Here is a 26,207-nt window from a genome sequence, read left to right on the forward strand (position 1 = left end):
ATATTTGGTATGTAAGGCAGGCATTATTGTTTTATACTCATAGATGTAAAAGCTGAGGATCAAAATATTTAAATGACCTAGTTCTACAATTTAAAAAATGGCAGAACTAGAATCTAAACCTTGTTTCTATTTTACCCCACTAAGTGGACTATTATATTTATAAATATATGCCTAAATTTACACATCTCTATTGCTATTGCTAAGTCACTTCAGTCGTGTCCGACTCTGTGTGACCCCATAGACGGCAGCCCACCAGGCTCCCCCGTCCCTGGGATTCTCCAGGCAAGAACAGTGGATTGGGTTGCCATTTCCTTCTCCAATGCATAAAAGTGAAAGTGAAGTCGCTCAGTCGTGTCTGACTCCTAGCGACCCCATGGACTGCAGCCTACCAGCCTCCTCCATCCATGAGATTTTCTAGGCACAAGTACTGGAGTGGGGTGCCATTACACATATGCAATCATACAGGTCAATTTTACATAATCCATAGTCACATGTCTAATTGTATGCATATCTATAGAATTGAATATATTCATAATTATTTGGATTTTAAGAAAAATCACTCATATTTTTATGTTAGAAATGTATGCTTATATTTATTTTTCCATCTCCCTATTAAACTTCCATTTGATATTTGAGACTATGCTTATATTCAGTACATGCATTTATAAAAAAGTATTTAAAAGATGATAGCTACTAAAGATGCCTTTACATTTTTAAAAGTTGAACAAACACAGAACTTCAGTGTTCAGACTTGGCATTCCATCCACTCCCTTTTTGGAGTTAAAGGGATTCAGCCGTTAAAGTCCATGAAAATTTATGAGGAGGAGCCAAGACAGAGAAAACAGTGTTTATACATAATCCACCCTTGACCTCAACAAAGCTTTTGATAAAGTACAACATGTAAGACTTTGTGCATAGACTTGAGGGCAAAGAACTTAGGAAAAAACCCAAATGGCCAGGAGTTTGCAAAAAAAAAAATGTGCGTGTAAGTGAAAAGGAGCTGACAGATGCAGGCAAGGCAAAGAGGGTCTCCAGGATGTTTTTTTCCAATACTGATCCAGTAGAAGGAAAGAGGAAAGAGTCAATAATACCAAACTAGAAAAGTTCAGGCCTATATCCACAAAAGGCGAATATATATATTTTAACCCAAATAACTTTACTATCTGAGGAGTAGAGTAAGGAAAGGGGGGGGGGGGGTGGGTTCCAACATTTATTAGTGTCTCAAACTCATAGTGAAGTCTCATGTACTTTTGACTCACTGTACCTCTAGAATTCTAAGAGGCCATTCTTTGAAAGATAAAGCACAAAGGAACATTTAGTAATAGTCTTTTGAGGGACAAACACTACCTCTAATGTGCTTGATAAGTTTAGAATACACTCTGGTTGCAGACATGTGAAAATGTGAGGGTGAGAAGGTGGGCAGTGCATCTTAAAATCAAGGAAATAAGGTTAATATTTGACTTGAACCACCTGGATTAAGAGAAAAATGTATTTCGTGAATAGTACTCAAATGATAACAAGATTGAACAATCAGCAGAACTCTCAGTGTGGTACAATTAAACCAGCAGTTAAATAATCTAGCATACAAGTGCTTAAACAAGCAAACAATCACTGCCCGATCACTACTCAATGCACAGAATGTGAATCACAAGAAATTATTTCTGCATTATTGAAGGGAAAAGCCATATTGTGCTCAATTCTGGTTGATGTATTCCATATAAGGATATCAGAGAAAATGAGAAGTTTATGGCAGAAGGTAGATAAAATTATTCAGTGATTCAAGGAAATTTATTATAGAGGAAAAGTACAAAAATTAGGTGTGCCTGTGATGACCTCATTGAGGGAAGCAAGGATGACAAGCCTTGCAAGGGTAGATTCCCTGAAGAGATCTGCATTTAGAACAACCAAAAAGGGAAGCACCAAATCACCGAGAGAGCCAACCATGTGCTACATTTAACTGATATTTCTCATCTATACACTGATATTAGCTAACACTGGAAAGAAAGGGTTCTGAAAAGTGATTAAGATGAACGTCAACAGTCCAAACAGGGGTCTGATTAAGGATTCAGAAGGAGAAAAAGAAACACTTAATGAAGGCATATCTTTTAAAATTGTACTTCATCTGGGCTTTTGAATGACCCTGAATCAACATTTTACTTAGGAAGAAAAAAAGGCACACCTGTATTGTCTGGAGCTGGCATGTGAATGCAGGCTCTGAGTAGATTTTGTCGCTAAGTTTTAGTAGAAGGGAAATTATTTTTCTTTGTTTATCCTTGGGATCAAAATATTACATGGAATGACGAGACCTAAGTGGTTTGAGTGGTTTGTTATAGCTGCTGTTCAGACATCACATTTTGGCTGTTACACTCGACACTTGATGACTTTCAGAATCATCTCTCAGAATCAGCCCCAATATAACCCTTGAGATTAGACCTGTATGAGATTCCTCAGGTGCCTGCTCCATCTCTTATTTCAGTCATTTTTATCTGGATGACAGTGATTTCAGCTTTGAATGAAGGAGACCAGAAGAGGTTAACATGCTCAAACTTTATAAACCCAGAATAAAAGTGAACAATAGCTAAAGGAAATACTCATTTGATATAAAAAGTTGATCAGGACATCTCTTCAGAATATTTCTACACTAGCCTTGGCATTCAAGAAGCAGATTTGCATTCTATTAAAAAGAACCCTCAAGAAAGCCCAGAATTATTTAGAAAATAACAAATGCAACCTGAATGTCCTTAAGCCTTCAGTTCAGTTCAGTTCAGTCGCTCAGTCGTGTCCAACTCTTGTGACCCAGTGAATCGCAGCACACCAGGCCTCCCTGTTCATCACTGTCTCCTGGAGTTCACTCAGACTCGCATCCATTGAGTCAGTGATGCCATCCAGCCATCTCATCCTCTATCGTCCCCTTCTCCTCCTGCTCCCAATCCCTCCCAGCGTCAAAGTCTTTTCCAATGAGTCAACTCTTCTCATGAGGTGGCCAAAGTACTGGAGTTTCAGCCTTAGCATCATTCCTTCCAAAGAAATCCCAGGGCTGATCTCCTTCAGAATGGACTGGTTGGATCTCCTTGCAGTCCAAGGGACTCTCAAGAGTCTTCTCCAACACCATAGTTCAAAAGCATCAATTCTTCTTCACAGTCTAACTCTCACATCCTTACGTGACCACAGAAAAAACCATAGCCTTGACTAGACATACCTTAGTCGGCAAAGTAATGTCTGCTTTTGAATATGCTATCTAGGTTGGTCATAACTTTTCTTCCAAGGAGTAAGTGTCTTTTAATTTCATGGCTGCAGTCACCATTTGCAGTGATTTGGGAGCCCAACAAAATAAAGTCTGACACTGTTTCTACTGTTTCCCCATCTATTTCCCATGAAGTGATGGGACCGGATGCCATGATCTTTGTTTTCTGAATGTTGAGCTTTAAGCCAACTTTTTCACTCCTCTTTCACTTTCATCAAGAGGCTTTTTAGTTCCTCTTCACTTTCTGTCATAAGGGTGGTGTCATCTGCATATCTGAAGTTATTGATATTTCTCCCGGCGATCTTGATTCCAGCTTGTGTTTCTTCCAGTCCAGCGTTTCTCATGATGTACTCTGCATAGAAGTTAAATAAGCAGGGTGACAATATACAGCCTTGACGTATTCCTTTTCCTGTTTGGAACCAGTCTGTTGTTCCATGTCCTGTTCTAACTGTTGCTTCTTGGCCTGCATATAGATTTCTCAAGAGGCAGGTTAAGTGGTCTGGTATTCCCATCTCTTTCAGAAATTTCCACAGTTTATTGTGATCCACACAGTCAAAGGCTTACTTAAGCCTTACCATTCTGTAATTTTGAATAAGGTCATATTAACAGAAATGGCCAATATTCTTGGAGTTAAAGAGGCTTTTCTTAAACACCCAGAAACCTTAATGACAGGAATGCATATTCTATTTCCTAAACTTTTTAAACTTTTCTATAACCAAAGGCAATATTAACAGAATTGAGAGAAAAATGACAAAATGCTAAAATTCATTTTAAACCTATATAGAAAGTTATCTTAATATAGAACTCTATGATCTTAAAATATAGAAGCGCTTGCAAAGCAAGAAGAAAGATGGATAATTGGGGGAAAAAAATGAAAAAGTGATAGACAAAACAGATGTTCAAGTACATATCAAAGCAATGAAAAATGAAATAGCAAAATAATATGTTTTGCCTCTCATAATAATCAATTGCTAGTAATCTGAACTGAGCAGGGTGTTGGGGAAATAGTGAACTCTTAAATGGGAGATGAGATTTTAAATTGGAACATTTCTAGACAATCTAGTAAGATAAATAAAAATTTTTAAATGTTCTGGCCAATGAATTGTATGAAGAGTGCTATGTGTCACTTCTGGGTTGGAACATTGAATTGCCCATTCAAGAACCCCCAAAATGCACTTTTTCCCTCTGGTACAGGAATGAACAATGTTCAAAATAGGATGACTTCCTCAGAATGGGTCTCAAAGAGACTAGATGAATAAAGAGACCTCTGTCAATGTGTGATGAACATACAATAATAACAAAAAATGAACTTATATTGTTTCATCCATTGAGATTTTAGGGTTTTTTGTCTCACAACAAAACTGAGCTTATCCTGAAAGATATATCTTCTAAGACACCGTGTGAGAATCTACCTGGAGTATATACACAGGAGCAGAATTGGCCCACATGTCTTTTTTTTCCTCACGTTTTGCCTGCACCTCACAGCATGTGGAATCTTAATTCTCCGACCAGGGATCAAACTCCACTTCCCCCAGCCCCCCACCACACTGGAAGGCAGAGTCTTAAACACTAGACTGGCAGGGAAGTTGGTATGCATATATCTAGTTTGATTAAGTACTGATATTGCCCTCCAAGATGGCTCCCCCAGTTCATACTCCCTATATGCCCAATCCCTGCCAACATTTGGCACTTTCCAGCTTCTAATTCTGGTGAGACTAATTGGTGTAAATGCAAAATTCATTGTTTATTTATTTGCATTTCCCCAATAAAATTAATTTAGGCAATTATTATGCTCATTAGCCTTTGGGGGGAGATTTTATTGTCTATAAATTTTTTTGCTCATATCCCTTGTCCACAGTTGCACAGTTGTGTTTTTCTTGTTGATTTGCAGGACTTCTTTTTATTTTATAGCTAATAATCCCCTGTCAGTTAGAAATGTACAAGTGTCTTCTTGCATTCTGCCATTTATCTAAACACTTTCTCTTTCCATGATGACCTTAATTGAACAGAAACCCTTAATTCTGATGAAATCAGGTGCATTAATTTTCTGCCTCATCTTTTGCACTTGGGAATTTTGCTTAAGAAATCCCCTCCCACTATTAGGTTGTTGGTGGTGGTTTAGTCACTAAGTCATGTCTGACTCTTATGTCCCCATGGACTGTTGCCTGCCAGTCTCCTCTGTCCATGGGATTTCCCAGGCAAGAGTACTGGAGTGGGTTGTCATTTCATTCTCCAGGAGATCTTTCCCACCCATGGATAGACCCTGCATCTCCTGTATTGCAGGTGGTCTCCTGCATTGCAGGTGAATTCTATACTGCTGAGCCAACAAGGAAACTCGCCATTAGGTCACAAGTCTATTTTTACATACCCCAATCTAAAGGCTAGAATGCTAAAATATTGAAATGTTAAATGTTTCATAATTTCTGGTAGTCTTATTTCACTTTTCAGTATTTACTGAGCACTAATTATGTGTCAGGTGTGATGCAAAGTGTTTCTTTTATTTAATTCTTACAGCATTGTTTTGAGGAGGATACCATTAGAAATTCCATTTTACAGAGAAGAAAATTGAGCTTCAGAGAGGTCATGTAATTTCTCAAGGTCCATATAGCTAATAAGCAACAAAACTTGGATTCCAATCAGATCGTCTGACATCAAAATGCCCTTGTTCATAGACACAAGATAACATGAGTTCAAGGTTCAATACACTGACATCTGTTTACTGAACATCTATGTGTGTGTGTCACACGCCAAGCAAGCCATGCCCTTGGAAAAGGTAATCATTTTTTAGATGTATATATGTGGTAAATATATTTTAAATTTTAAAATTATGTATATATAGTTATATATATGCATACAAGGAAATAGCTTTCCTTTTTATTGGCTCAATAAACATCTATTAAGCACTTATTTATGCCAGATGTTATGTTAAATGTTGAGATGTGATAATGAACAAGAAAGGGGAGATTTCTGCACTACTGGAGCTTATGGAATGAAACAGTGAATTCTTAAATATCACAAGTGTAATTGATTGTGTATGTGCATCCAAAGTGGGGTACAGGGTTCTTGGGAACAAGTAAGGAGGGTATATACCCTGGATGGGATCAGGGATTAGCAATGGAGTTTCTGAGGATCAAATATTTGAATTGAGACCTGAGAGGTGAGTTGACCTTAGCCAAACGAAGAGATGAAACCAAAACTTGACAGGTAGTGGGAATGGCATGAGTGTTAGACAGGAAAGGTATGCATTTACCCAACAAATCCCTGCATATCAGGGTTGTCTCCTGGAAAAGGAAATAAATAGAGAAAGCCTTGAGTTTCCATAGGATTTAAAAATCCCACAGTTCTTACTCAACATATTCCAGTTTATTGATTAACTTCATGAGGTCAATCTCTTAATGCAGAGGACTATAAAATATCCATTTGTTCTAATACTAGTTTGTCACCATGGGATTATTTTAATTAAAGGGGTTGATTAAACCTTAATTGTTAAGTACTTAATTAAAGTAATTGATTCAAATCAAATCAGAGAATCAAGTTTCTCTAATGTTCTACAAATATACAAACACATATTCACACACACACGGATACATTCTCACACACATACACAGGCAGTAACAAACTCTTACTAAATGTATTCACAGGCATAAACTCACATGCATTCACACCTTCTCATTCATATTTATATGCAATAGTGCATCCTCACATTCACATAAGAACCAATAACAGACATTCACACACACATATTCACATCCTAAGGCGTGTAGCTTGGACACATGCACTTCAGCTCTAAAAGCACAATTCATTTATTTATTCAATTTTTTAACAAGTATTTATTGATTGATTATACAGTGGAAGTGACAAATAGTTCAAGGGGTTAGATCTGATAAACGGAGTGCCTGAAGAACTATGATTGGAGGTTCGTGACATTGTACTGGAGGCAGTGATCAAGACAATCACCAAGAAAAAGAAATGCAAAAAGGCAAAATGGTTGTCTGAGGAGGCCTTACAAATAGCTGAGAAAGAAGAAAAACTAAAGGCAAAGGAGAAAGGAAAGATATAAGCATGTGAATGCGGGGTTCCAAAGAATAGCAAGGAGAGATAAAAAAGCCTTTCTCAGTGATCAGTGCAAAGAAATAGAGAAAAACAATAGAATGGGAAAGACTAGAGATCTCTTCAAGAAAATTAGAGATACCAAGGGAATATTTCATGCAAAGATGGGCACAATAAAGGACAGAAATGGTATGGACCTAACAGAAGCAGAAGATATTAAGAAGAGGTGGCAACAATACACAGAAGAGCTATACAAAAAAGATCTTCTTGACCCAAATAACCATGACAATGTGATCACTCACCTAGAGCCAGACATCCTGGATTGTGAAGTCAAGTCGAACTTAGGAAGCATCACTATGAACAAAGCTAGTGGAGGTGATGGAATTCCAGCTGAGCTATTTCAAATCCTGAAAGATGATGCTGTGAAAGTGCTACACTCAATATGCCAGCAAATTCAGAAAATTCAGCAGTGGCCACGGGTCTGGAAAAGGTCAGTTTTCATTCCAATCCCAAAGAAGGCAATGCCAAAGAACTTTTAAACTACGGCACAACTGCTCTCATCTCACACGCTAGCTCAAAATTCCCCAAGCCAGGCTTCAGCAGTATGTGAACTGTGAATTTTCAGATGTTCAAGATGGATTTAGAGAAGGCAGAGGAACCAGTGATCAAATTGCCAACATCCGTTGATTCATCGACAAAATAAGAGTTCCAGAAAAGCTTATATTTCTGCTTTATTGACTATGCCAAAGCCTTTGACTGTATGGATCACAAAAAAACTGTGGAAAATTCTTAAAGAGTTGGGAATAACAGACCACCTGACCTGTCTCCTAAGAAATCTGTATGCAGGTCAAGAAGCAACAGTTAGAACTGGACATGGGACAACAGATGGTTCTGAACTGGGAAAGGAGTACATCAAGGCTGTATATTGTCACCCTGCTTATTTAACTTATATACAGAGTACATCATGTGAAATGCCGGGCTGGAAGAAGCACAAGCTGGTATGAAGATTGCTGGGAGAAATATCAATAACCTCAGGTATGCAGATGATACCACCCTTATGGTAGAAAGCAAAGAAGAACTAAAAAGCCTCTTGTTGAAAGTGAAAGAGGAGAGTGAAACAGTTGGCTTAAAACTCAACATTCAGAATACTAAGATCATGGCATCTGGTCCTATCACTTCATGGCAAATAGATGGGGAGACAGTGGAATCAGTGAGAGACTTTATTTTGGGGGGGCTCCAAAATCACTGCAGATGATTACTGCAGCCATGAAATTAAAAGACACTTGCTCCTTGGAAGAAAAGCTATGACCAACCTAGGCAGCATATTAAAAAGCATAGGCATTACTTTGTCAACAAATGTCTGTCTAGTTTAAAGCTATGGTTTTTCCAGTAGTCATGTATGGATGTGAGAGTTGGACTATAAAGAAACCTGAGCACTGAAGAATTGATGATTTTGAACTGTGGTGTTGGAAAAGACTCTTGGGAGGCCCTTGGACTGCAAGGAGATCGAACCGGTCCATCCTAAAGGAAATCAGTCCTGAATATTCATTGGAAGGACTGATGCTGAAGTGAAACTGCAATACTATGGCCACCTGATGTGAAGAACTGACTTGTTAGGAAAGACCCTCATGCTGGGAAAGATTGAAAGTAGGAGGAGAAGGAGACGAGAGAGAATGAGATGATTGGATGGCATCACCGATTTGATGGACATGAGTTTGAGTAAGCTCTAGGAGTTGGTGATGGACAGGGAACCCTAGTGTGCTGCAATCCATGGGCCACAAGGAGTTGGACGCTACTGAGCAACTGAACTGAACTGACCTTGTCAACCATCTACCAAGTGCTAAACCTTAAAGATACAACAAAAACAGGAATCATCTTTGCCCTCATGTGGCTGACATTCTAGTGAAGGTAAAGAGACTCAATAAAAGACACTTACTCCTTGGAAGAAAGTTATGACCAACCTAGATAGCATATTCAAAAGCAGAGACATTATTTGCCAACAAAGGTCCGTCTAGTCAAGGCTATGGTTTTTCTTGTGGTCATGTATGGATGTGAGAGTTGGACTGTGAAGAAGGCTGAGCACCAAAGAATTGATGCTTTTGAACCGTGGTTTTGGAGAAGACTCTTGAGAGTTCCTTGGACTGCAAGGAGATCCAACCAGTCTATTCTGGAGGAGATCAGCCCTGGGATTTCTTTGGAAGGAATGATGCTAAAGCTGAAATTCCAGTACTTTGGTCACCTCATGAGAAGAGTTGACTCATTGGAAAAGACTCTGATGCTGGGAGGGATTGGGGGCAAGAGGAGAAGAGGACAACAGAGGATGAGATGGCTGGATGGCATCACTGACTCGATGGACATGAGTCTGAGTGAACTCCGGGAGTTGGTGATGGACAGGGAGGCCTGGCGTGCTGCGATTCATGGGGTCGCAAAGAGTCGGAGGCGACTGAGCGACTGAACTGAACTGAAGATATTATTGATGTCATGTATTAAGTAGATAACTAATAAAAAACTTACTGTATAGCACAGGGATCTCTACTCAAAGCACGGAAAGCAAAAAAGCAGGACATTGTTAAAGATTTGATTAGGCAGTGAGACAGGGTAGGGTTAGGATTCTCCCAGGTCTTTAGCTTGAGCACCTGAGAATACTGCAGTACTAGCCTTTATCTAATCACCGCCTGGATCATAGTAATGGCTTGTATTTATTTAGGGCTTACAGTGTGCCAAGTATGTGCATTATGTATGTGTGTATGTATGTCTATGTATATATACGTGTGTGTGTGTAAAATCTCATTTATTATTTTCAGTATCTCTGTCTTAGAGACTTAGAGATGAGGAAAGTAAGGCTAGTGAGGTTAACTTCCTCGCTTCCAAGGACTTGTATGTAAGTGCTAGCATCAGAAATTAAATGCAAGGATGCTGAACCCAGAGCCACCTCAGTAGGACATCGAAAAAGTCATACTCTGGGAAATTCTCATTCTACATTGGTGTTGCTAAGATCCTTATTATCAGGTTCTCTTTGGTCCTGAAGTTGACTCAAATGGTGATCGGTTCACTGCAATTTTTATCCTCACCCCAGATGTGGAAGGATGAGAAGTACTGACCATTCATTTGTCTCTTTGTGCTGGAAAAAGGTAATGCAGATAGACTGGAATTATAAATGGAAATCAAGTTTGAGGATTATTCTTGACTTTTATTTTGTTTCCAGTTAATATAATAAGAGATTTAGTTGCATATAAATCATCTATATCAAATGAACAACTCCAGAGAGGACTGCTCTGGGTACAGTATTTTCCTCTATGACTAATCAGTGTTGGGAGCACACTGTTAGCATGTATCATGCTTAATGGGATTGTTCCTTTCTGATACTTGTAGGACTCTCCTCCTCCCACTGAGCTATTACACACATCCTTGATTCATGACCCTTCTTTCTTTGCACTCCTAATATAGTCTACTTTTGTGACTTCAATTCTCACCACCCTGCTATTCCTGACACCCTCTGTGCACTTGACCTCTCTTAGAGCACTGGATGGCATTTCTTGTCCACTAGTTCTATGCTGGAAAGAGACAGTAGGGAGAGTGCACTCTAGAAAACAGAGAGGTGAGAGGTGATGAGGATACTGCGGACCATGAAATATCTGGCCATAAGCAGAAGCAAGCCAGATCCAAAGTCCTACTTAAGACGTTTAAGGAAGTCTTGTGTACACTTTCCATGCAGGCCCTGTGACCTTGGAGGGAAATCAATACTCAGATTCTGATCATTGTACTGTTACATTTGTAGATAGAGAGCATTCACTATACAGTGATCAACTGAATATATATAATTCACACAGAATACATAGGAACCATAATTCCTACATCTAACTCCCTAAATATAGTGTCTTGTATATAAACAGGACAAACACAACCTAACCAGAGACAGTTCTGAGAGGCTAGTGGAAGCCCCAGAAGAATGCTTGGCTGGAGCGTTTATAGGACAAAAGAGGGGGAAGCATTCCTAACCCATTAGGCACTGTTCAGAAGATTTCTAAACAAAATACAAGTTAGATTAGTGCCTAAAGGGAAGAATGAATGCATTCTTGACACTGTGTCCAGCCTTCCCAATCCCCACCCCCTGTACAATGATGTGTCTCTTAGTGAATAAAACAGACAGAAGAAACATAAGGCAAGAATGCAGAGGGAATTAAAAACTGGGAAGAGGGAGGAGGTGGAAGGCACCAATCAATTAATCCTCCCATTTTTGAAATCAGAGAAAACCTTGGCATTCAGTGATGATGAATCAATGCTGCTGACAGATACATCATGTTAGGATCCCAACAATCTAATTCTTCCATCAACAGAGAAGGCAGGTGATTACCACATTATCAGAAGGCTTAAGAAACATGGAGGAAATGCCATACAAGTTCTAGGGCAGCATTATCTGACTCATCCTGCTAAAGACCCAGGACTATATTCTAAACTGATCAGCAGTCCTGGAGAAGGTTGGGATGGGGGTGGGGAAGTGGGTTAAAATCTGGTGGGGGCAATTCTTCTTAGGAGAAAAAGTCTTTTGATTGGAAAAATGAAAAAAAAATTGAAGAGTCATTTCAGTTGTAGAAAGATGGGCCTTAGGATATGGCTGGTTGTGAGACAACAGTACATAAAGACAGCATTGAATTGTTCTGCATAAGAAATGAGGAGAATTTAATTTTCAAGGACAGGCATGAGAGAGGGATATCTCGTCTCTGAGCAGTGCAGAGATGAAAGGAGAAGGAGGGAAATAGCATTCAAGGAAAAGCCACAAAAGGACTAGTTCTCAATAGCAAAATGGCCAGAGAACTTTTGAGAAAGTGAATGTCTAATATTAATCTTATCAATTGTGCTGTAACTCAGTGTAAGCACTCACCAAATCAGCAATAAAAGTCTGTTACACGTAACCATCTTCTAAAATTGCCTTATTTGGATCGCGCTTTGGAGAATTTTGAAAAAAGGGTTTTGATACTTGTTAAGTAAATGAAAGAAAGAAAATGGACCTTCCACAAGAAGTCAGAGATAAATGAGATAAAAATTCAGCAGAAGCCAAAAATTTGAAGTAGATGTGACTGTAAGAAACAGGTCCCAGATGATCCTAAGATACACACTGGGGTACACATTAGATTTTTCCACGATAGTGAAATGGATACTAAAATTATTTGAATTTAAATATTAAAACCCTTATGGTTAGAATACTGAGAGGCTTACATCTGAGTTATACTGTGTACGTCAGAAAATTGTTTCATCTGCTTCCCATTGTTTAGAATAGCTTCAAATGGAAAATTAAATACTCAACATAGTGCAAGAAAAAAGTAATAATACATCTGCTAGATGGAAAATTATGCAATCAAAATATTTATAAAGCATTTAAAATAAACTGATAAAAGATTTTGTTACATTGTTCAAGTAAAAACAAATGATTCAGATTGTATATATAGTATGACTGGAACTCTATATGTTGCCTAAATTTATCCTAGGAATATAGAGATGACTTGATTCTAAGAAATTCTTTCATATACTTTCACCAATTAATAGATCAATGAAGACAATTGCATTTACTTCCATAGATACCAAAAATACATCCATTCTTGACTTTTATAGCTCATTAAAATAATAATCAGTTCAGATCAGTCGCTTAGTCGTGTCCCACTCTTTGCGACCCCATGAATTGCAGTACGCCAGGCCTCCCTGTCCATCACCAACTCCCAGAGTTCACTCAGACTCACGTCCATCGAGTCAGTGATGTCATCCAGCCATCTCATCCTCTGTCGTCCCCTTCTCCTCTTGCCCCAATCCCTCCCAGCATCAGAGTCTTTTCCAGTGAGTCAACTTTTCGCATGAGGTGGCCAAAGTACTGGAGTTTCAGCTTTAGCATCATTCCTTCCAAAGAAATCCCAGGGCTGATCTCCTTCAGAATGGACTGGTTGGATCTCCTTGCAGTCCAAGGGACCCTCAAGAGTCTTCTCCAACACCACAGTTCAAAAGCATCAATTCTTCGGCGCTCAGTCTTCTTCACAGTCCAAATCTCACATCCATACATGACCACTGGAAAAACCATAGCCTTGACTAGACAGACCTTAGTTGGCAAAGTAATGTCTCTGCTTTTGAATATGCTATCTAGGTTGGTCATAACTTTTCTTCCAAGGAGTATCTTTTAATCTCATAGCTGCAATCACCATCTGCAGTGATTTTGGAGCCCCCAAAAATAAAGTCTGACACTGTTTCCACTGTTTCCCCATCTATTTCCCATGAAGTGGTGGGACCGGATGCCATGATCTTCGTTTTCTGAATGTTGAGCTTTAAGCCAACTTTTTCACTCTCCTCTTTCACTTTCATCAAGACGCTTTTTAGCTCCTCTTCACTTTCTGCCATAAGGGTGGTGTCATCTGCATATCTGAGGTTTGCGATATTTCTCCTGGCAATCTTGATTCCAGCTTGTGTTTCTTCCAGCCCAGCGTTTCTCATGGTGTACTCTGCATAGAAGTTAAATAAACAGGGTGACAATATACAGCCTTGACGTACTCCTTTTCCTGTTTGGAACCAGTCTGTTGTTCCATGTCCAGTTCTAACTGTTGCTTCCTGACCTGCATACAGGTTTCTCAAGAGACAGGTCAGGTGGTCTGGTATTCCCATCTCTTTCAAAATTTTCCACACTTTATTGTGATCCACACAGTCAAAGGCTTTGGCATAGTCAATAAAGCAGAAATAGATGTTTTTCTGGAACTCAAGAGCTTTTTCGATGATCCAGCGGATGTTGGCAATTTGATCTCTGGTTCCTCTGCCTTTTCTAAAACCAGCTTGAACATCAGGAAGTTCATGGTTCACGTATTGCTGAAGCCTAGCTTGGAGAATTTTGAGCGTTACTTTACTAGCGTGTGAGATGAGTGCCATTGTGTGGTAGTTTGAGTATTCTTTGGCTTTGCCTTTCTTTTGAATTGGAATGAAAACTGCCCTTTTCTAGTCCTGTGGCCACTGCTGAGTTTTCCAAATTTGCTGGCATATTGAGTGCAGCACTTTCACAGCATCATCTTTCAGGATTTGAAACAGCTCAACTGGAATTCCATCACCTCCACTAGCTTTGTTCGTAGTGATGCTTTCTAAGGCCCACTTGACCACATTACAGGATGTCTGGCTCTAGATGAGTGATAATAATAGGTAATTCCTTAACAAGATTTTCTACCTGAACCACAGAGCAAGTTCTTGCTTAATGTTGGATAACTTGATACATCACTATAAAAGTGAGGAACAGTTTAACATTGTTTAAGCTATACTGACTAGACAAAACAGTAGGTTAGAGAACTAGAAAAAAATTGTAAATAATTCAAACATACATCAGTAGAAAAGTGATTACGTAAATGATACTTAATGATTTCTCTTTATAATACCAAGTGGAGAAGGAAATGGAAACCCACTCCAGTATTCATGCCTGGAGAATCCCATGGACAGAGAAGCCTGGCAGGTTACAGTCCATGGGGTTGCAAAGAGTCGTACACAACTGAAATGACTTAGCACATAATACCAAGAGGCATCTGCAATTAAGGGGCTTATTTCACGTAATTGAGATAAAAATGAAAAACAGGGTACAAAGCATTGAAAATAGTGTACAAAGCATGCTTCCTTTCATATAGAAAAAAAGACAGTTTGCATATACACAGATTGCTTTGAAAATAGGAGATGTGAAACAGATAATAAAGACTAGGAATCTGGAGGTATGGACAGGAGGTTATGTAAACCCTTCTTTACTGTTCGGATTTATGATTTGTATGTGTCATTTTTCCAATTAAAAGAAACTAAGAGTTAAAAGAAAAATAAAACATTACAGATCAAAAAGTAAATGGAAACTAAATATCCAATAATAGAAAGTTGGATAAATAAGCTATGGTCAAAGTATTTTATGGGATTTTGTGCAGCTATTAAAAATTGTGTGTGCTAAGTAAAAGAAAGCTGAGTGCTGAGGAACTGATGCTTTTGTACTGTGATATTGGAGAAGACTCTTGAGAGACCCTTGGACTGCAAGGAGGTCCAACCAGTCCATCCTAAAGGAAATCAGTACTGAATGTTCATTGGAAGGATGGATGTTGAAGCTGAAACTCCAATACTTTGGCCACCTGATGGGAAGAGCTGACTCATTTGTAAAGACCCTGATGCTGGGAAAAATTGAAGGCAGGACGAGAAGGGAACGACAGACGATGAGATGGTTGGATGGCATCACTGACTTAAAGGACATTGAGTTTGAGCAAACTCCAGGAGTTGGTGCTGGACAGGGAGGCCTGGTGTGCTGCAGTCCATGGGGTCACAAAGAGTTGGACATGACTGAGTGACTGAACTGACTAACTGACTGAAGTCGCTTCAGTCATATCTGACTCTTTGTAACCCTATGGACTATTGATAAACCCAACTATTGATTTTAAGTTTTACTTGCAAAATAAACAGTGAGCCAAAAGTGAAACACTGATAAAATTGAACCTGATCTGATTTATTCTAAAACCAGGCTCCTCTGTCCAAGGGGATTCACGAAGCAAGAAAGCTAAAATGGGTCACCATGCCCTCCTCCAGGGATCTTCCCAACTGAGGGATCGAACCTGCTTCTGCTATGTCTCCTGCATTGGCAGGTGGGTTCTTTTACCACTAGTGCCGCCTGGGAGGCCTAATTTGTACTATAAATAAACTTCATTAAAAAATTAACTATATAAAATTAAAATACAAATGTGTGCTATATTGCTCAGCAGATACTTGTTGAATGAATAAAATGATGAATTCCAAGTGAGAGGAGAGATAGGATAAAAATCATGAATGCTGAATAACCATAATTATATACTACCATCCAAATATACATATAAGAAAAACAATGTCAGAAGGAAAGAAAAATAGAATAGTGATATTTTCTGCTTATGGTATTACAATGTACATACAATGTACATTAAAAATAATTTCTTATATTTTTCTGATTTTCAGAAATTCATGTAATAAATGTGCATTGTTTAAAAATGGAAAAAAATTCTTTTAGGAAGTGAGATGTTCTATCTGCTTTTCTGAGGCAATGTGGAAAATAGAAAATAAAGTACTCCCCAAAGGTGGTTCATGCAGACCCTGCTGTGTGGGCACAATTTCCTTAATGTTCACCCTAAACCCAACTATTGATTTTAAGTTTTACTTGCAAAATAAACAGTGAGCCAAAAGTGAAACACTGATAAAATTGAACTTGATCTGATTTATTCTAAAAGCAGACTTGCCTAAGGCAAAATTCTTTAGGAAAACATTCCAACAGCTAAGAGAAGGTTGTGAGCCTGTACTTAAACAAGGTGAATTTTCATTCATAAAATTCTTTCCTGTTCCTGTTATAACATCATGAAAAAATTAAAAGCTGCTGCCCTTGGACTTTCAATTTAGTATGCATATGCTTTGTAGGAAATAGGAGACTGTGTGAAATATATATAAGACACTCAGTTAACGTTTGTTAATGTGATGGCCTTTAGTAAATATATTCAAAGTCAATTGGAATCAATATTGGAAATCAAGTCTTAGTGAAGAAAAGGATTTTATTGTCTCTCTAAAACATAGTTAAATGCTTTTAGATTAAAGGCCTAATCTGGTAGGTCAGGTTGGTATATATATTTGTTGTTAGTTTCAGTGTCCACTAGTGATTAGTGATTTTTACCTCTTATATCAACTCTCCTATTTCACTCAAACCCTTTGCCCAAAAATATATTTTACAAGAGAAGTGCTTATCTTTCTTTATATAAAACAGTGATCTGATTTTTTTTGCTAATTTACTAACAACAAAATATTTTCCCCTCTTCATTTGACTTATGTTTTTTAAAATATGTTTCCAAACTTTTGAGAGGAGAAATAAAACAAAAGCCCATGGCTTCTTACTCCAACATCAAATATTCAGTAAATCTTTCAAAATCCTCATTAATCTATGTCCTCCCCTCTCAACACATACCCACAGGCGACATACCTGTGTCTCCAGCCAGAATATTGCAGCAATACCATTTCAGTCCCACTTCATTCTTGCTCATTATATTCTTTCCAATGCCTTGTCTGGTTCTTGGCTTGAATTGTTCTGGCTCAAGGTCTCCCATCAGGTGGCAGTCCAGGCGTCAGCTGATGTATGCTGCAGTCATCTCAAGACTTGGCTGGCGTTAAAGAATCCACTTAGAAGCTCACTCACGTAGCTGTTGTCTACAGTCAAGGCCTCCACTTCTCCCCACATAGGCCTCTCCATAAGCTGCTTGAGTGTCATCACTGCTGGCTTCTTCCAAGTTGTGAGAGGAGAAAATGGAGATAAGATAAAAGTCACAAGGATGTGAATAACAGAAGTGAAGTTGCTCAGTCATGTCGGACTCTTTGCGACCCATGGACTGTAGCCTACCAGGTTCCCTGTCCATGAGATTTTCCAGGCAAGAGTACTGGAGTGGGTTGCCATTTCCTTCTCCAGAGGGTCTTCCCAACCCAGGGATCAAACCTGGGTCTCCCAAATTGTAGGCAGATGCTTTACCATCTGAGCTACCAGGGAAATATACCAGGAGTGAATACCAGGAGTGGTGATTACTGGGGGTCCTCTTCAGTTCAGTTCAGCTTGGTCGTCTCCAACTCTTTGCAACCCTATGGACTGCAGCATGCCAGGCTTCCCTGTCCATCATCAACTCCCGGAGTTTACTCAAACTCATGTCCATTGAGTCAGTGAGTCCTTTTAGAGGCTGGCTACCCTCTAGAGCTGTCACTCTTTGAAGCCCAGGCTTGTTACTGAACCAAATTTAGGTCTGCTGATACTGGATTGTGGTGAAGGAAAGTGCAGAATTAATTGCAGGTGTAAAACAAGGAGTCTGAGCTATTAATGCTCAAAAGACCTGAACTTCCTGGTGGCTTTCAGGTAAAGACTTTTAAAGATAGGGTGATGGAGAGGGTTGCAGGGTGCATGATCAGTTTGTAGATATTCTTCTGATTGGTTAGTGGTGAGGTAATCAGCAATCAACATCGTCAGCCTTCTGGTTCCAACTGGTCTGGAGTCTATGTGCTTGTGGTCAGATTGCAGTTAACTTCTTCCGCCTGGTAGGGGTTTCAGCATCTGAAAAATAGCTCAGAGGATGTGGCTCAGAATATTATCTCTTGAGGAGATATTGGGGCTTCTCTGGTGGCTTAGATGACAAAGAATTTGCCTGCAATGCAGGAAACCTGGGTTCGATCGCTGGGTCAGGACCATCCTCTGGAGAAGGGAATAGCTACTCACCCCAGTATTCTTGCCAGGAGAATATCATGGACAAAGGAGCCTGGTGGGCTACAGTCTTTGGGGCTGCAGAGAGTCAGACACGACTGAGCGACTAACGTGAGGAGAAACTAAAGGTCCTTGACTTTGTTTAATGACTAAACCATTATGATTTTGTCTTGCTGATCGTTTTCTTTTGTTTCTGCCTTTTCTCACTTCTCGAATTAAATTTGTTCTTTGGAACTCAGAGAAGGCCTAGGAGGCTAAACTTTTTCTCCAAAGTTTAGAGGCAGGCAGAAGACATATGGAGGTGTCTGTTCTGGGAATGTCCCATCAGATCCTGCTCTGCGAAGAGTCCTAGCTTCTCCCAGAAGTTTTCTTTAATCACGACTCCTTTATGGTTTCTTTCTTTTCAAGACACCTTTAGAACAAGTTCTCTACCATACATGGCTCTTAATAATGCTATTTTTTGAAAATTTTTATTTGTCACATTTTAAATAATTCTCAAAGAGTCAGACATGACTGAAGCTTAGCACACTCAGAACCAAATAATTCTCCCAGTGCAATGAAGTTTCAAGTCCAATAACTAAGACTCAATACATTTTATTTCATAATTCATATCTCAATTATAGCAACATTGGGTTTAGTAAATATTGGGGCAAGACTAATTGAGGATAACTTACTGGTTCTGAGTACTGAATGCTGATTAAAACTGCCTGAGGAGCTTTTAAAGATATTGATGCATAGGTGATAGCCCCAGATAGAAACTGGCATTTATTTAAATGCTTCTCAGGTGATTCCAGTGGGCAGTCAGTCGCTTAGGGTACTTCCTGCCTCAGTCATAGATTAAGAGGAGTCTCTTTTGAATTATGTTCTTTGTTGTTGTCGTTCACTATCCTATAATTCCACCAAACAAAACATTTGTAGTTTTGATTCAGTTCTCTTTGTTAAAAGAACGAGGACATCGCTTAAGTATTCAAAACCCTATTAGTGAATCTATTTCTTTCATAGATATAGTCTTTACTTCATACTCTGTCAGAAGAAGAAATAGACATAATTACTTTTCCAGAATGTACAGTTTTTGTGCGATCTAACAGAAGGATCAAATCACTAAATATAACTAATAAAAATTGTCCAAGAGTCATGAAAATCAACTGAAATGGCTACAACTACAGGCCGTAAAATTACTTTCAATAGACAAAATTAAATTTGATAGTTTGAAGATCGCTATCAATACGGCCCTTTAGGATCTGTCAGGGGAGGAAGCGTTATTTCATCTGAAATCTCTTCCCCTCTTTCACATTGTCCATGAGGTTTTTAAATTTCCTACCAGTTCTGCTTCAAAAATTTCCGGATTCCCCACTACGCTCCCCCTTTGCCCAACCACATTTTACAATCCTGAAAAAGATGGAGTAAAAAGCCTTTCTGATATAAGAGACTTTTTTAAAGACATGGCTTCCGTGGCTTGAGATGTCACAAGGAAAAGACATTCTTTACTGCCTGGCTAGAAATATCAGCATTTTCCATTGCTTATTTCATGGTGTTAACCTTAGTTCTTTTGCCAGTTGAATTCCTGTCCCCTAATTTTAAGAAATAAGTAGTGAGCTCATTTACCTTTTAAAAATAAGACACCTCTGTGATAGCAAAGTCTCTTTTGCAAAGGTTAACTAATTCAAGTCCGTGGGTAAAGTTTAGGACAATGATTTTCAAACATGATGCACATCCTTTACAGTTCTTTTTGTTTTTTCTTATAAAGTGCTTATCTGGGATTACACCAGACCTAATCAGCATCTTACAGCTTAAAATGTATACTGATGGGCACTGAAAGAGATTAAGAGACAACTAAGCAGGATGAACATCTTGGCACTCAAAGATGTTTCTGGAATTTTACTCCATGTCCAACATGATTGAATCAGACTAACAAATGAAAAGTTCATGACTGTTGAAAGTAAGCTGAGGGAAGGTAAAATTAAAACATGTGAAGACAAAAATAAAAATTCTGGTTATCAAATGTTTTCTTGATTAATAGATAGAAGGAAAACTATGACAAACCTAGCTGCTGCTAAGCTGCTAAGTCACTTCAGTCATGTCTGACTCTGTGCGACCCCATAGATGGCAGCCTATCAGGTTCCCCCGTCGCTGGGATTCTCCAGGCAAGAACACTGGAGTGGGTTGCCATTTCCTTCTCCAGTGCGTGAAAGTGAAAAGTGAAAGTGAAGTCACTCAGTCGTGTCCAACCCTCCTCGACCCCATGGACTGCAGCCCACCAGGCTCCTCCATCCATGGGATTTTCCAGGCAAGAGTACTGGAGTGGGGTGCCATTTGCCTTCTCCAATGACAAACCTAGACAACACATTAAAAAGTAGAAACACTGCTTTGCCAACAAAGGTCGATATAGTCAAAGCTATGGGTTTTCCAGTGGTCATGTATGGATGTAAGAGTTGGACTATAAAGTAGGCTGAGCACTAAAGAATTGATGCTTTTGAATTTTGGTGTTGAAGAAGACTCTTGAGAGTCCCTTGGCCTGCAAGGAGATCAAACCAGTCCATTCTAAAGGAAATCAACCCTGAATATTCATTGGAAGGACTGGTACTGAAGCTGAAGCTCCAATATTATGGCCACCTGACATGAAGAGCTGACTCATTGGAAAAGAACTGATGCTAGGAGAGATTGAAGGCAAAAGGAGAAGAGTGTGGCAGAGGATTAGATGGTTAGATAGTATCACTGACTCAATGGACATGAATTTGAGCAAACTTCGGGAGATAGTGAAGGACTGGGGAACCAGGCCTGCTCTAGTCCATGGAGCCACAAAGAGTCGTATACAACTTGGCGACTGACCAGCAGTGCAGAATTACTGAACAGAACCATTGCAGAACAGAGGGTATAATAGTGCTAATAGCAGCTCAGAGTAGAATGGACCCAGAACCTTTTCCCCTGCCACTATACAAAAAAGAAATCTAGAAAATCTGCTCCATGCTGAAAGGCTTAAAAGCCAAATTTCTACCCATTGGCTGAAAGTGAATCAGACTTAACAACATACATTTTGTATCCTAACCTTATTCCTGGCTTCATGTCAAACTGGGTCTCATTTTCCTCTTATATTAGGCCAGGTTTCTTTGGTTGCAAGTTATAGTAAGTTTAATTTTTAAAGATGGACTTTATATACATCTTCTAAAATCATAGTTTAACAATTTCATTACTTTTCTTCCCACTAAATTTTATAAAATAGAACAAAATGCACTAAATTGCTTATAAAATTTTCCAAACATTTCTGCATAAAATGACAATGCAGTCAAAAAAAACTGTATCTGGAAAGTAGGTCCAGAAAGCAGATGTTTTAATTGTCCATTGCACTGATGAATTGAAGTCTGAGCTGATAGAGTTATAGGAGTACTGATGTAAAATATATGAAGGTACAGATTTTAAATCTGCACCCTCCCAAGAGGTCTTTCAAAAAAATAGCTAAATATAACTGGCTAAAATAACATAGCTTTACGTTTCCTAAATTTGTCTATTATATATTTTAGGTTTAAACATCTGACTCATTAAGGAAATAATTACAACTTAACTAGTGAGAAGTCAGATATAACTGAGAATTTCTTAAACAGGCAAAAACAAACAGAAACTCAAATGAAGTTGTGTCTGAAAACTGTTTTTTTTTTTTTCTGAAATATGCTTTAATAGGTTCTGTAAGGAATAAGTCAATGGAGATGAGCTCTATAGTACTGAATACAATGTCTCAAATGGCATCAACGATGAAGATGATGCTCTAAAGTTAGAATTTTCCTATTTTCTTCCTGAAAATCACCTAAAGCAACTCAGAGGAATAGACATAATAACACAAACTTCTTTTTTTGCAAAACATATACTAAAACAATAATAAACTAAAAAAAAAAGTGTAGGGTTCCCAGAAGAAGAGGGGTCAAGCAAATACGTATGCAAAAGGAACAAGAGAAATAACATTATAGCTTCAGATCTCAGAGTCAGAAAAACACACTTCTTAAAAAATAAGGACGACTAGCTGAGATGCAAAATCCACATGCCTTGTATGCAACAATGGAAATAGGATGCACGTGTGGAGGTAGGAACTCTTCTGGACCTAGCTTACTTCTGAAAGTCAAAAAGATGACAACAAACAAGGAATCATAAAAATTAGCTGTATTTTGCAGCAAAAGTCTTTCTCAAAGAAAATGAGAGTAGAGATTTGGCATTTTGAAAAACCTCTATAATGACTACCCTCACTGACTTAGGAAAATTAAAAACTAGACAAACTCACACACAAAATTCTGGGTCATCAAAATCATAATTCCAGCAAACCTGGAATAGTGCCATGAACCCTTCTATACTGAAACTCCCCAAAATGATTAATCCTGGAGAAATTCATCTGCTTTAAAGATGAGCAGTGAAAAAGGGATGTATCACCAGAGGCACATAAATATACTACGAGGGGTAAAAAAAAAAGAAACAAGAGGAAACAAGTTAGAATATATTAGAAACAAATCATATTAGGTGGAAAACTTTCCTAATCTAGCAGACCAGTAGACTGAGACCACTTTTCCAACAGAAATTTAAATAGCACAATCAAGCAATACCCTTTATGAGGAAAGACTGTAAAGATATATTTAATAATTTAAGGAAGAAATCATAAGATGAGAGGAAGAGAGAAAATATAAGTTCATGTAGGAAGTGAAAGAAAAAAATAACAAAACCATTACAAAAATAAAGGCAAAATAAAAAACACAATAAATAAAAGATTGCAGAAAACAGCAAATAAATAGAAGACAGATATAAGAAAAGTAAGAAAAATAAGATTGAAATAAAGAGATGAAAGAGAATAGAGGAAATTGTCTCCAGATTCACATAGAGTTCTAAAAGAAAAAAAATGAAAAAGAAATGAATAACTTATAATATAGTTCAAGTCTATTTCTCCGAGATTAATTATTTGGATTCAAATAGTGAAAGATCCACTCTGTGAAAGAACTATGTATTCAAAATAATAAATAAGACATATCTTAGCAAATTCACAGGATTTCAGTGAAAATGAAAAATGTATTTGATAACCAGGCAAAAAAGTTTTAAGGTACAGGGTGTGAGTGGGGGATCAGGCTGGTCCCAGACTTTTCCATAGAAAAATTCAAAGCTACAGATTGCAGAGGAATCCTACAACACTGTTAAGGAAAGAAAGCTGTGAGGATGAAGAGGACTGTAAGAATTTTATATCTAGCTAAACTATAATTTAAAAAAATAAAGTTATGCATAAGAACTCAGGAAATACTAAAATAATGAGAACTTAAAAATATTATTCCCCTGAGTTCATCCTAAGTAGTCTGCTAGAATAAGAAAAACTGTAGGAAAAAAAAGATTGTTAAGCATTAATTCTATTAACATCGAAGAGTTTAAAAATATGTAGGGTTATAATTACAAAACAGTATACATGCTGCATTCCCTAGCAAAGTACATATAGTAAAGTTAATAAAAGATGGAAAGGGCAGGAGCAAAAAGAGAAGAAATTCAAATTTTCCAATTCCCTCCTCTTTAATAGCTGCAGATGAAAGTACATCACTAAAAGTTAACAAATATTTAATACAGATATAAATACACGTATTTGTTGCTGTCGTTGTTCCGTCACTAAGTCATGTCCCACTCTTTGCAACCCCATGAACTGCAGCACGCCAGGCTCTTCTGTCCTCCACTGTCTTATTTGCTCAAATTCATGTCCATTGAGTAGGTGATGCTATTTAACCATCTCATCCTCAGCTGCCCCAATCTTTCCCAGCATCAGGATCTCTCCCAATGAGTCAGCTCTTGTCAATTGTTTTAGTTATCTACTGCTGTATACAACACACACCTAAAAATTATTGACTTAAAAACAGTTATCTCTCATGATTTTATGGGTTGATTAGGCTGGGTTGGATCCCTGGGTTGGGAAGTTCTCCTGGAGGAGGGCATGGCAACCCACTTCAGTATTCTTGCCTGGAGAATCCCCATGGACAAAGGAGCTTGGTGGGTTACAGTCCATGGGGTCGTAGAGTTGGATACAACTGAGTGACTAAGCACAGCACAGCATACGTACTCTCTAGAGTAATTCAAAGTCTATATTTTAAATCATTTAATTAGTTAATAATTATAAGATTCTAATATTAAATAATGTTTATTTGGAGAAACAGTTTCAATAATGGGTAAAACTTATCTATAGGTCTTTGGAGAATTTTGCTCACCTGTTCCCTCTTTAGCATGGTTACCTAAAGAAGAACAATATTTATCTTGTCCTCTTTACCTAACTGATGGATATGTTTCAAACCCATGATCTCTGTGGTTAAGTTTTAGATTAACTTTTTCAGTTTGGTTCACAAAGTAGTATTATGACTCACACATTTATAGTTCCTGACGCAGTAGAGAAGCAGAAGCTTGACCAGGAGCCCAGCATCAGAGAAATGAAAATGGTGCATAAATGGATAAGCAGGGTTGACATGGCAGGAAAAATGTAGATGTTCTAAGGTTAAACATTCACTGTGAAGTTTGGGGGCACATTTAAATATTTTCTGAATGTTACATGACACCATTTGAGTTGATTATTTGTTGTTATTTTAAGCGTAACTCATGAATTTTAGACCTTTTTCCAGACACATAGTATTGTTCCTATGTTATATCCCATAACTTGCTTAAAGTATTTGGCTCTCTTCGATGTGGAATATATCCAACTTGGAACCAAAAATATGAGAGTTATGTGAGATCTCAATAGTACTTTCCAAAAGTAATACACCATTTTCATCAGCAGTATTCTGCTTTCTCTCAAATGTAAATATAAAAACTACATCCAACATTTTAAAAAGAGGCAAGTGTGTTTGAACCATTATATAGTTGTTAAGTGTTGAAACAACTATATTATTTCTTGCTATCTCAGAAAACAAAGGATAGTAAGTCTACAAAGATAAACAACAATTTAGAGGGGTGAGCAAGGGTCAACTCAAGAAAAAAATTGTGTTAGTTTTTGTCCACCCTACATTTCTCCATTTTGGAAATCACCCTCTTGTCTGTCACATGATTCTGGTAAATTTGTCAGTTAAGGAGCTACTTCCCTGCCCCAAAGTTTGCATGTGACTAAACAGGGTTAACCACAGCTGCTGTTCAGTGATTGAGATGAAAATTAGGCAGGGCAGGGGGTGGTGGGAGGAGGAAGAGGCTGTCTCTTCCAAGAGGTTGACATTAAAATGCATGTAACAGTATAAATGTTACAATCTATTTTTTTCACTACATAAAGAGATCTCAACAGAGAGGGACACAGAAATAGAGTGAAAAACAAATAGACTGGCCACAGGACCTCATTTAAAAACTTGGATCAAGCTATTCCTAAAGCATGAAAAGAATAACAGAAATTACATAATAAGGTAAAATGGTTGATTTCATTAAACTAATATTCAGCTATTTTGGAAACAAACCTATTTGCAGAATACAGCTGTAAACCCACATTTTGTAACACCACACATCAATAGTCCTTGTACCTCTTTTTGTATGCCATATTCATTGGAATTAAATTTATGTACTTTACCTAGTAGCTCAGTTGGTAAAGAATCCGTCTGCAATGCAGGAAACCCCATTCAATCAGGGGTCGATCAGGGTTCAGGAAAATCCCCTGGAGAAGGGATAGGCTACCCACCCCAGTATTCTCACCTGGAGAATTCCATGGACAGAGGA

At 38.2% G+C, this 26,207-nt stretch overlaps 1 long non-coding RNA gene across 1 annotated transcript; it reads right to left on the reverse strand.

Annotated features, from left to right (window-relative positions):
- Window positions 1-565: 565 nt before the first annotated feature.
- On the reverse strand, window positions 566-26,207 carry LOC138436811 (uncharacterized). The gene is made up of 3 exons (XR_011255630.1): window positions 26,062-26,207; window positions 17,265-17,561; window positions 566-3,596 (listed from the first exon to the last, which is right to left on the reverse strand). It is a non-coding gene; the product is annotated as an uncharacterized lncRNA (long non-coding RNA).

Source organism: Ovis canadensis, chromosome 3 (genome assembly GCF_042477335.2).
Source record: "Ovis canadensis isolate MfBH-ARS-UI-01 breed Bighorn chromosome 3, ARS-UI_OviCan_v2, whole genome shotgun sequence".
Lineage (NCBI taxonomy): Eukaryota > Metazoa > Chordata > Mammalia > Artiodactyla > Bovidae > Ovis > Ovis canadensis.